Raw genomic sequence first — 9872 nt, forward strand, 5'->3', positions numbered from 1 at the left:
AATCCTTTTCTCTCAAAATATATCCTGATTAACTCCTTTAATATTCTTTCCACAAGCCTTGTAACCTGATGTGCATTTCTTCTGTTTTTCATTAGAAAATAGTCTTTAAAGAATTATAATATAAGAAAATGTTACTTATTAAGATTAAACTAAAACCAACACATAGAAACTAAATAAAATGTAGAAGAGGAAGAAAAATATCCCAAGGGAACATAAATTCATTTGTTCAAGCACACAAAATCTCATAAAAGTACCAAATTGTAATCCATAATATAAACAAAAGAAATATAGAATAAGTATAGAGAAAATCAAAGAAATGGTTATAGAAAAGTAAGATAAAATGAATATGATAAGCTTTCAAAAAATTTAAGGCCTGACATCACATTGTAAGACAAGGGACTTCCAAGAATAATGTGGAGGTTGTTTTCTGTTGGCTATCTATCGGTGTGTATGTAGCCTAGACTTAAATGTAGTTAGTTTCCCAGGGACACTCCCTTTCAAGTGGTTATCAATTACAGATTGCTTTTGACTTAGGGATGGGGCCATGTGTCTCAATATTCATTTAGATTTAGGTCCCCATTTGGTAAAGAATAATGAAAACCAATGCCACACTGTATCAGCCTTTGTGAATGCATATGTATATCAATCATTTTGAAAGAGAGGGTCTTGTTTTATAATGTCCTCAATTACCTCTAGCTTTTATAATTCTTTCTTTTCTACAGAATTACCTGAATAATGAAAGGAGGTATTAGATAGAATTAATTAATTTAGGACCAAGTGTTTTGAGGTTTCCTACTTTCTTAATAATGTCTTGCTTTGGGACTCTGTATGAGTTCCAATCTCCTGCAGGGGAAAGCTTCTCTTATGAGAAAGGCATTGAACTGTGAGTTTGGCAGATGTCATTCAGAATCATTTTAGTAGTATAGCTTTTAGAACAGTTGAATTTTGCTTTACCCTGGCCCCTTGACTATGTAGTCTTGGTTTGTTGATTATGCAAGCAATGTTATATATGAGTTCCATCTTTTGGAGTTTGCGGTCAGTAAAAGTGTGTATTGATTGGTTACCACCATAAGATTTTCTCCACCATTGAACTAGAAAACATTAGAGGAGTTGTGTCTGTGTTATTTTCATTTTTCTTTAGATGGTATGTAGAATACTGTCCTGTACTAAATGTTCTAGTACATAGGGGTGAATGTACTATATAGGTATGTGATACACATCTCCATTTCCAATGAGTTGTACAGGTGTTGTCTTCAGTAATGAGTTCTTGCTATTAGTGTGTGAAAAACAGCTCTTGATAACATAATGGGTAGTCTTGTGTTTGCTGCATGACTAATACAACTAGATGTATTATGGGATTTGAAGATTAATTTAGTTAACAAATTATGTCCAGTTAGGGTTCTGTCTCCCCCATTATTGGGTAATTTTATTGAGATCATCATCATGCATGTCTCTAATTTAGGAAGCCATTTTTTGTTTTGTTTTGTTTATATTATTATTATTATTATTATTATTATTATTATTATTTTTACATATCAATCCCAGTTCCTTCTACCTCCCATCCTCCCATGCCCCACTATGCTACTCCGATTCCTTTCCCCACCCCCACCACAGGGAGGGTGATGCCTTCCAGGAGGGATCATCTAAGACTGTGAAGTCATTCAGAGTAGAGTCTAGACCATTCCTCCAGTCCCTAGATTAAAAGAGTATCTGAGAGTAATGGGAGATGTCATTCTGCATATGTTTCTCATACTGGATAATGAATAAAGCACTGTTGGCCAATAGGAAAGGAAGATAGGAGGGACTAGGATACAAGGAGGAAAGAGGAAGTAGTAAGGAGGGGTCAAGATGGAGATACTGGGGAGACCAGATGCCTGCCCCACTCCCTGGTAAGGAGACCACATGGAAATACATAGAAATGGGTTAATAATTAAGACAGAGCTAGCTGATAAAAAACAAGTAACTGGTCAACAGAATTGTATATAATACAGAGTCTCGGTGTATTATTTGGGGCTGGTGCCATGGCAGGAAAAGACCAGGTGGCGGGCAGAAATACCTTACTCCTTACAAATGGTGCCCACGTGGCTAATGAGAATTTCCACTTAAAATTTAACAAAAGCTTAAGAAATTGTTTTAGAAACAAAGGAACAGAGACAAGCAATGTTTCTTGGTAGCAGCATTTTTCTTGGTTGGATTCTGACTTGTGAGAGACAAGCAGATTGCTTGGCTCCTTTAAGGGAGGATTCCTGACTCAGCATAAGTGGCAAAAAACCGCAAGTCTTTTAAATAACTCTGCTAACAATTTATTGGTGTGTATGAGAGATGGCAATGGCAGTAACCACATCTCCAAGCCAGCAGCATCCTTGCTGGATGGCAAGCAGACCAAGGTGGTGACCACAGCTCTCAGTGTTAGCGGTAATATAGCTGCCGCCATGTTTGATAAACCGCCGCAGAAACAACTATGTTGTTGTTTACCAGATAAAAGACTCATGGCCAGAAAAAGATAGATTTATAGTAAAGACAGATTCATATTAAGAAAAACCTCTAAAGGTTTATAGTGTGTTTTAAAAAATATGTAGGTTTGGGAGAGAATTAAAAAATGATTTTAAAAAGACAGAGAACAGCTGGGTGTGGCAGCACACGCCTTTAATCCCAGCACTTGAGAGACAGAGGCAAGCAGATTTTGTGATTTCAAAGTAAACCTGGTATGCAGAGTAAATTCCAGGACAGATAAGAGATACACAGAGAAACCCTGTCTCAATATATATATATATATATATATATATATATATATATATATATATATGTAACAGAACAATAAAAAAGCCACAGATGGAGAGAATTTGTACACCGTACAGTATTATATTGTCTTTATATTGTTTGACTGCTGAGGAAACAACAACTGTTAAAGGAAATGGTGCTGGATTAATTCAATTTATATATTTTAAAAATGCTTTGACTCCAAAATTTAAGTTCAATTTACTGGAGAAAAGGATTTCTATTTTTGTTTCCACAGAAAATGAAAAGATGTGGATTCCTTCCAGACTAATGTGGTTTGATCAAGCCAGGCCTCCTGAAGCAGAGTCGATGGTGATCCAACATTCAAAACAGCTTGGACAAAGCAGCCTTGCAGACTACAGCCAAGATTTCTTCATCTGCAAATAATAAATGTCTGACTTCTTTCTTTCCAATTTGTACCCCTTTGATATCATCTTGTTGTCTTTTTGTTGTAGCTAGAACTTCAAGGACAATATTGAAGAGATATGGTGAGAGTGAACAGCCTTGTCTTGTTCCTGATTTTAGAGTAACAGCCTCAGACTTCTCTCCATTTAGTTTGATGTTGGCTGTTGGTTTACTATATATTGCTTTTATTATGTTTAGGTATGTTCCCGTTATCCCTGATCTCTTCAAGACTTTTATTATGAAATGGTGTTGAATTTTGTTCAAGGCTTTTTCAGCATCTAGTGAGATGATCATATGATTTTTCTTTTTCAGTTTGTTTATATAGTGGATCACATTGGTAGATATTCATATCTTGAACCATCACTGCATTGCTGGGATGAAGCCTACTTGGTCTTGGTGGATAATTTCTCTGATGTGTTCTTGGATTCTATTTGCCAGTATTTTATTGAGTATTTTTGCATAAATGTTCATGAGCGATACTGGTCTGTAGTTCTCTTTCTTGGTTGTATCTTTGTGTGGTTTGGGTACCAAGGTAATGTAGGCCTGTAAAAAGAGTTTGGTAATGAACCTTCTACTTCTATTTTGTGAAGCTCTTTGAGGAGTATTGGTATTAGCTCTACTTTGAATTTCTGGTACAATTCTGCACTGAAGCCATGTGTCCCTGGGCTTTTATTGGTTGAGAGGCTTTTGATAATTGCTTCTATTTCATTAGGTGTTATGGGTCTATTTAAATTGCTTATCTGTTCTTGATTTAAATTTGGTATGTGATAGCTATCCAGAAATTTGTTCATTTCCTTTGAATTTTTGAATTTTGTGGAGCACAGGTTTTTGAAGTGTGACTTTAAGAGTCTCTGAATTTCCTCAGTGCCTGTTTTTATGTCCCCATAAAGGAACATTTCCTTGGTTTTACACCTTTATATTAGGAACAATATGGTTTTTAATTCCTCTATTACTTCTAATTTATTCTAGGATACTTTTAAATAGTGTTATGAGTTTGAAACTGATACTCTAAAAAGATGAAACTAATTTTTCTTTGAAATAGAATTTTGTCTGTAGTCTTCTTTCAAAACAAAATGTCATGACATTTATTGCCACACTGAACTATGACACTGCATTCTTGATCTTATAATTAGGCATTAAAATATAAGACATATGTTTTATATCACATACTAGATTCTCTTAAACCATATCATCTTTCTTTAACACTAGGTGACATTGTTGATGATCTTCTCTTGGTCACATTCAAACCTCATTCAATGCTTAGATATGGACACTATACACCTTTTGCTGCTGTATTGGAAGTAATGTCCTAGAACTTTTTAAAGAAATTTGAAATCTGTACAGTAAATTTTATCTGGAAGATAAAATGAGTATCAATCAATTTTATACCATGGGTGTAGTAATTATGTATTTCTTGCAGATTTCAGGAAATAATAGCACTATGTGTGGATAACATCTCATTAAGTATAAGGAAATCAGTCCAATCTCAAAATGTAGGATGTTTTGTCTACAATTATTGATTTAACAGAAATTTACAATTAATCATATAATATCTTATGGGAACAGTTTCTAACTTGTTCCTCTGCAAGGAAGAATGTTTCTGTTTTGGTGTGATAGAATGGTATAAACTAATGTATAAAAATGATGCTAAGTTCAACCGAGAAATGGACAGATATATACCTGAGTTTATTCCAAGGCTACTGAAAGAAAAAAAAGGCAAGAAGGGATGAGACTTTTTTTTTTAAATATGAAGGCTCATTGGGCAGTATAAAAGTGACACTCCCATATTCTTCGTATTTATGGCTGAGACTTTGCCAACTGTATATAAAAGGAAGTAAAGTGATGTACCATGATGGGAAAAGTTTTCTCCTTTAGAACTCCTTGTATTTGTTTGAAATTCTAGTTTGTAGTATAATACTTAAATATTTATGTCAAGCCTCAAATTGTCCATGTTTTGACCCCTCTTGTACTTTATTGTGATTACATACCATTTCATGCTTGTTTCTTTTTAGTTATACCATGCTATCCATTCTGTTTCTGTGAAGGACTTTTAAACAATGGGATATGATTATATATATTACACGTTTCTTCATACCTTTTATTCTATGTCTATGTTTTCTAAATTCTTTCCTCTCAACCTGTTATTTTTTTCACTGATAATCTCCTATGTTTTACTAGAGATGTTAATATGTTGGTGGTTCTGGGAACATTCAATGTACCTCTGATTATTACCAGTTTTCAAATAAAATTAGAAAAAATATACCTACTCCATAGTATCATTTTTTGTATATTCTCCATTTCTACTATATTTCTGTTCTTTCATAAAATTATTCAATTATTTTATATAATCTCCTATTTGCTCCAGTCAAAAACATTCTTTTCTTATTTTGTTTATTCATTTATTTTTCTTATATTACATATTGATCCCAGTTCCCTCTCCCTCCCTTGCATGCCTCCTGAATACCCTCCCATCGAATTCCTTCTACACTCCACAGGGAGGGTGGTGCCTTCCAGCAATGGTCAACAAAATCTGTCAAGTCATTTGGAGTAGAGACTACTCCCTCCCTCCTGCCTCTAGGTTCAGGGAGTATTCCTCCATGGGGAATGTGCTCCCACATTCCCTTTGTGCACCAAGGATACATCCTGGCTCCACTGTCAGAGGTCCCTTAGACTGCCCAGGCCTTCTAACTGAGACCCATGTTCAGCGGGTCTAGATCGGTCCAATGCTGGTTTCATAGCTATCAGTCTGGGGGCCAATTAGCTCATCCTTGTTCATGTCAGCTATCTCTGTAGGTTTCTATAGCCTGGTTTTTTCCTCCCTCTCTGCATCTGGATTCCAGTTTAGCTCAGTGTTTAGCTGTTAGTGTCTGCTTATGTTTCCATCAGCTACTAGATGAGGGATCTATGATGATGGATAAGTTAGTAATCACTCTCATTATCAGGGAAGGGCATTTATGGTAGCATTTCCACTGTTGCTCAAATTGTTAGTTGAGGTTAGTCTTTCAGGTCTATGGACATTACTCTAGAGTCAGCTTTTTCTTCAAACTTATAATGGCTCCTTCTTTTAGGGTATCTCTCTCTCTCTTTTCTCTCATCTATTCCTCCCCTGACTCAATCTTCCCTGTCCCATGTGCATTCCTCTCCTCCCCTTCTTAGCCATATACCCAAATGATCCACATCCATGAAACAAAGACATCTGTTCAAATATTTCTGACAAACACCTTCAGCAAATTAGCAGAATACAAGATAAACTCAAAAAAAAAAAATCAGTAGCTCTAATTTATTCAGGCAAAAAAGGATCTGAGAAAGCAATCAGGAAACATCACCCTACACAACAGCCACAAACAACATAAAGTATCTTGGGGTTATGCTTGCCAAATAAGTGAAAGACCTATAAAGCAAGAACTTTGTGTCTTTAAAGAAAGAAATTAAAGACAATATGAGAAAATGGGAAGATCTTCCATGCTCTTAAGTAGGTAGGATAAACATAGTAAAAATGGATCTTGCTATAAGCAATCTACATATTCAATGCAATCCCCATTAAAATCCCAGCACAATTCTTCACTGACCTTGAAAGATAATAATCAACTTTATATGGAAAAACAAAAGACCCAGGAAAGCCAAAACAACCCTGTACAATAAGGGAACTTCAAGAGGCATTAACATCCCTGACTTTAAGCTCTACTACAGAGTTATAGTCCTGAAAGCACCCTGGTATTGGAGCAAAAATAGACAAGTAGACCAATGGAATCAATTAGAAAATCCTGATATTAACCAACACACCTATGAACACCTGATTTATGACAAAACAGCTAAAAGTACACAATAGGAGGAGGAAAACATATTCAACAAATAGTGCTGGCACAATTACAATATGGTGTGTAGAATACTGCAGATAGACCCATGTTTATTGTCATGCACAAAACTCAAGTCCAAATAGACCATAGATCTCAACATTAATCCAGACACACTGAATTTCTTAGAAGAGAAAGTGGGAGGTAGCCTTGAACAAATTGGTACATGAGACCGCTTCCTGAAGATAACTCCAGTTGCACAGACACTGAGATTGACAAATAATAATTGGGACCTGCTTCTGTAAAACAAATGACACAGTTGACAAGAACAAATGGCAGCCACAGACTAGGAAAAGATCTTCACAAATCCTACATCTAACAGATGGCTGATCTCTACAATATGCAAAGAGCTCAAGAAACTAGTCAACAAAACAGCAAATAACCCTGTCAAAACTGAAGAGAGAATTCTCAATAGAGGAAATCAGAAAGGCTGAAAGACACTTCAGAAAGTCCTCAACATCTTTAGCTATAATGGAAATGCAAATCAAAACAACTTTGTGATACCATCTTGCTCCATCCAGAATGGCAAAATTGGACACACCAAGGACAAGTTATGCTGGAGAGCATGTAGAGAAAAGGGCACACTCCTCCACTGCTGGTGGAAATGCAAACTCATACAGCTATTTTGGAGATCAGTATGGTGGTTCCCCAGGAAAATGGAAATCATTTTTCCACAGGACCAGGGAACCCCCTCTTAGGCAAATACCCAAATGATCCACATCCATGCAATAATGCCATCAGATCAGCTATGTTCATAGCAACCTTATTTGTAATAGCAAGAACACAGAAGCTACCTAGATGCCCCTCAACTGAAGAATGGATAAAGAAGATGTAGCGTATCTACACAACAGAATACTACTCTGTAGAAGAAAATAATGGATTCTTGAAATTTGTAGGCAAGTGTATGCAACTTGAAGAAACCACCCTGAATGAGGTAACCCAATCACAAAAAGTAACATGGTATGTACTCGCTCATATATGGATTTTAGACCTAGAGCAAAGGATCACTAGCCTATAATTCACACTGCTAGAGGAATCAGGATACAAGGTGTATTCTAAGAGATAAGAGATTCATATAAGTTCCCTCACAGAAGGGGGAAGGGACAAGTCCCCCCAGAGCACATGGGAAGTGTGGGGGGCAATGAATGGAGAGGTAACTAGGAGAAAGAGGGGAGGAGAGGAAAGCACATGTGACTAGGATGATTGAGTCAGGATATGAATAGAAGATAGTAGAGAGAGAGATAGAGAAAGAAAGAGAGAACATAAAAGAGCAAGCCATTATTGGTTTGAGGACAAAAGTGAACCTAAAGAAATGTTGAGAGATCTACAAGACTGACTCCAACAATTTGAGCAATAGTGGAAAGGTTACCATAAATGCCCTTCCCTGATAATCAGATCAGTAAATACTTAGCCACCACGATAGAGCTCTTATCTAGTACTGTTGAAAACAGACAAAGTCACCCACAACTGAACACTGAGTGGAACTAGAATCCAGATGCAGAGGGATAGTACAAGTACAGGTTGCAGAAACACATAAAGACAGCTGACCTGAACAAGGAGGAGCTAACAGGCCCCCAGACTGATAGCTGGGAATCCAGAGTGAGACTGACTCAGATGCCCTGAACATGGGTTTCAGCTAGAAGGACTGAGCATTGTAAGGCACATCAGACACTGGAACCAGTATGTATTCCTGGTGCACAAAAGGACATTGTGGACACATCCCGCATGGAGGGATACTCCCTTAACCTAGAGACAGGAGAGAAGTTCTATTCCCTATTTCAAATAACTTGTCAGCTTTACATGACCCTACCTGGATGGCATAGACCTATATGTGGAATGGTGGGGGATGGGAATGGAGGCTGCTCGTGGTGCATGTGAGGGGGCAGAGAGAATAAGACAGAGGGAGTGAGGGAGAGAAGGAGAGGGAACTGGAATCAACATGTAAAATAAAAAAAAACAATAAACAAATTCAAAATAAAACTAAAGATCAAAAAATAAATAAAACTAAAACAAAGCAAAACAAAGAAACAAGAAAGAAAGAAAGTGCTCAACATCCTTAGCTACCAGAGAAATGCAAATCAAAACAACTTTGAGATGCCATCTTACTCCTGCTAAAATGTTTGAAATTAGAAACATCAATGAAAAGTTATGCTGGCGAGTATGTGGAGAAAGGAGAACACTCCTGCACTGCAGTTGGGAGTGCAATACTGTACAGCCATTTTGGAGATCAGTATGGTGGTTCCTCAGGAAAATGGGAGTCAGTTTACCACAGGACCCAGCAATCTCCCTCTTAGGCATATACCCAAATGATCCACATCCATGCAAAAAAGACATGTGCTCAACTATGTTCATAGCAGCACTATTTGTAATAGCAGCAACCTGGAAGCTTCCTAGATGCTCCTCAACTGAAGAATGGATAAGGAGATGTGGCACATTTACTCAATGGAATAGTACTCTTTGGAAAAAACAATGGAATCTTGAAATTTGCAGGCAAGTGGATGGATCTTGAATAAAACATCCCTAATGAGGTAACCCAGTAACAAAAAGAGGAACATGGTATGTACCTGCTCATGTATGGATTTTAGACTTAGAGCAAAAGATCACCAGCCTATTATTTACACCACCAGAATCTAGGATATAAGAAGAATCTAATAGATTCTTATAATTTCCCTCACAGAAGGAGAAAGGGACAAGATCTCCAGATCGTATTTATTGTAGGATAGGGTAAGTGAGTGGAGAGGGAATTAGAAGAAAGAAAAGGGGAAGAGAGGATAGCATGTGGGATTAGGAAGATTGAGTCAGGGGAGAAATAAATGAGATAGTGAGAGAAAGAGA

This window comes from Phodopus roborovskii, unplaced genomic scaffold (assembly GCF_943737965.1).
Source record: "Phodopus roborovskii unplaced genomic scaffold, PHOROB, whole genome shotgun sequence".
In the NCBI taxonomy this organism is placed as follows: domain Eukaryota; kingdom Metazoa; phylum Chordata; class Mammalia; order Rodentia; family Cricetidae; genus Phodopus; species Phodopus roborovskii.